We start from the raw sequence: 3481 nt of genomic DNA, 5'->3' as shown, positions 1-3481 counted from the left end.
AGATGAAAAAGAGAATATTACAGTAAATAAATGAGTTTACAAAGGAATCTTAAATATCTGTAACATTTGATTGATATATGGAGTGTACGGTTCATAAATAACCAGTCTGTTATTTCACTGCCATCATTAGGGAAAATTCTAGATCTGTAAACTAATGTGAACAGTTTGTTTTATCATTATTTTTACAGACATTTCAAGAAAGTTTAATTGAGAGTAATAAACAAGTATAATTTTACTTATTTTATATTTTGAAATATAACTTTAATTTTAGGAGCTATTTGTGTTTTATTGAGACCTTTTTCTACTTTTCATTTCATGAAAACTAGCAATATTGCATTGCTTCAGCTGTAGGGAATTTTCTTCCAATGTTTGTTTAAACTTATTAGAAATACTTTTATTATCTCTGCTTCTCCAAACAACAGAGAAGCAAAGGCAGAAAAAATACCAAAATCAAAGGTAGATGAGACATTGTTTCAGTTTTCATTTCATAATCTTTTACAACGCTTGAGTCATAAACATGGTAAAGGAAAGAAAAAGATTATTATAGATTGATTGTATATTTCTTTATCTTTAATGTTCGGAAAGATTTTAAGAGCAGTACATTTTCTCTCGTCTTTTAACTAAATTGGAAACACTGTTATGAATAGACAAAGCCTGGTCAAATGTATAACTTTTACCCAGAGGATGAAACATACAGTTACCGGTACTTTATTTTTGCACTTCATTAGAGGCATGCCAAAATAAAATTATGTGTGGCAGTAAAGTTATAATTATATGTTTGGGGATTAGTCTATGCATATGTGCATTAATCCTACCTCATATTTACATGTACCATTGCATAGTCGTGCTAAGCAGGGTCTCCGTCAGGCTCTTTTACTCTAGAAGCATTTCACAGTAATAAAAACCTCTAGAGGAATATCTCTCAAACAGAACTACATTTTTATTTTAGATAAGGCACAGAAATAGTTACAGAGATCAGCACGGATGCCCATGGCAGATAACACGGTTACAAAATAAACAAAGAGCCTTGAATCACCAACACAGAGTTTTATAAAAGCTGCTTACACACCAACAAGAGGAGTCACGTGACATCAGAGGAAATGCGTTAATGCGTGAGTATTATCTGAAAATGTATGTTATAGTGGGTATTCAAATTAACCCCACCCAAATACAAACTGTTCCATTATTAAACCCAATTCTATGATCAATAGCTGTCTCTGACAGGGCTTCAGTCTGTGTGTTTGTTTTTTGTGTTTGTCTCCCTTCCTCCAACAGGAGGCGCCTGGTTCTGGTCCGCCTCCTCACACACCTTCTGATGGTTACCTTGTTAAAACGGAGTGCTCTTAAGCTGCTGATTGCCAATACCTCGACGCCAGAGTGTTTGCCAGTTTTGGGTACTCTAGCCAAGCTGAGTTTTTGCTGAGTAAGACTGAGTTCTTGTCAACCTGAGTTTAAACATTGTTTTATGTCGTTGCCTCTCGGCAGGAAGTCATCCTGCAAACTGGATCTTTAGGACCTTCACTCCCTGGAAGGATCAACTGAGCCTGAAACTGAGCTGGGGATTCAAACTGGAGGTTTGGATCCACTTTCCCAAAGAGGACGTTGAGTTTACACACTGAGCAAGGGAATCATCTCCACTACGACCTGTTCAAGTACCGCAGGAAATCTGAGTGACAGTCAGTTTCTCCATTCACCTACAAACGACCCCGTTCTGGGTAAACCCTGTTCCGCCCTCCACCGAATCAGGCAAACACTGGAACAACAGTATACAGACTGGAGTCTAAGATTCAACAACTTCTCTGGAAACGTGAGTCAGCAACCTGATCCTCTTCTCCAAGTTCACAAATGAAATTTCCCACTGACCCTGAACTAATCGCTGTGTCTTCCCCTCACTTTTCAGTTCCGGTTGAGCAGAGTTCAGAGCAACACTGCACTTTGCATCATCTCTTCAAAAAAAACCTGTTAAACCTTTCCCCCTGGTCTCTCTGTAATGGTTTCACTGCATTTGGCTCTCATCTTTAGTTAATCATGGCAGTCTCACACTAGCTGTCTCTATAAACTACAGTATCTTTCCATTCTAACCAATTTGCTTGAGCCCCAACAAACCTTAGGTAGTTTATCCTAGTAGCGTATATCAATGAGGATGATTATTCTTTTCCATACCTTAACAAAATAAATATTATCTGTTTGAGCTGATGTGACATTTAAGAGAGATTAAATCAAAGTTTTTAGCTTATGCCTTATAGTATTATGGTATGAGTGGGGAAAGCTACAGAATTTATAATAATAAAAATTGAACCTAACTTTAAAACCAGAATAAAAGATAAAAGTTTTGAATAATACAAAGTGACAAAAAAAAAGTTTGTTCAGTTCTTTTCTTTTTGACATAATAAAAAAGATATCTGGACTTTATCAGATTCTAAATGATTAAAGTTTAATCTCAAGTGTACAAATTCACTCATTATGGAACAAATCTGAATTTACAATTAATTAAGCTGGCTTAAAACATATTTTGTAAGCCAATGTGCATCCTTATGTCAGTTAATGTGCACAGCTTTGCATTTTGTTTTGTTTTCTGTAAATCCCCCAAACATGTCCTCACATGGGAAGGACTAAAGAGGACAGTTATAAGAAGATATCAAAAGGGACCCGATTTCAATTGAGGCTGTAGGCACACAACACAAAAGGGAGATTATTTTTTCTATGTAAACGTTTCATGACTCAGTTCTCTTTGTAAAAGCAGAACAATTTAATATAATTTAAATTCAGCCACAATACTCTCCTCCTAACCTTTTTTTCACAGCTCCCTGAAACATGTTTTCTTTTTTGCAAAACATCTTAGTTGATAACTAAACAAATATTTTGCATACATGAATACACATCGACATAGTCATGAATATGAGCACATCCAGTATCTTTCATGTTTAATTTATTTGAATATGCAAACACACACACACACATTCATGGAGAGAAAGAACACCCCCCTGTTGCACAGCCCCTCTCTCCTCTTTTTTGTTTGGAAGAATGCTTGCGACCCCCACCGCGATCATTACCTCAGGCTCTTGAGCATTCATCACCATGTGAGCAGACCCCTCCTCACCCTAATAACCCCCTCTGCTTACCCATCCATTTTATTTGTTTCTCTCAGTCACACCATTAAACAAAGCTCATTGTTTTGGTGCTGTTGGATCCAGATTATTATTATTTTTCAAAAATACAAATCATATTCCTTCTACTCACTTAGTGTTAAAATGGAGAATGAGCTTAAAAAACAAAGTGTAGACTAAGATCCGATGCTTGAATACATTATAGAAACTTTTGGGGATGTAGGGAGGGGGGTTAAAAAGGGAGGGGTTAAAAAATCTGGAAAAGTAAAAGAAGCTCAGGGGTGGAAATGTAGCTACATAGAATTTAGGTTGCTGTGAGTTTTACTAATTAACCAGATGGAAAAAGTCCAATAAACTAAAGAAGTGATAAAAAA

This window comes from Cyprinodon variegatus, unplaced genomic scaffold, assembly GCF_000732505.1.
Source record: "Cyprinodon variegatus isolate N-32 unplaced genomic scaffold, C_variegatus-1.0 Scaffold0, whole genome shotgun sequence".
Lineage (NCBI taxonomy): Eukaryota > Metazoa > Chordata > Actinopteri > Cyprinodontiformes > Cyprinodontidae > Cyprinodon > Cyprinodon variegatus.
Note: the sequence above shows the minus strand (reverse complement) of the source record.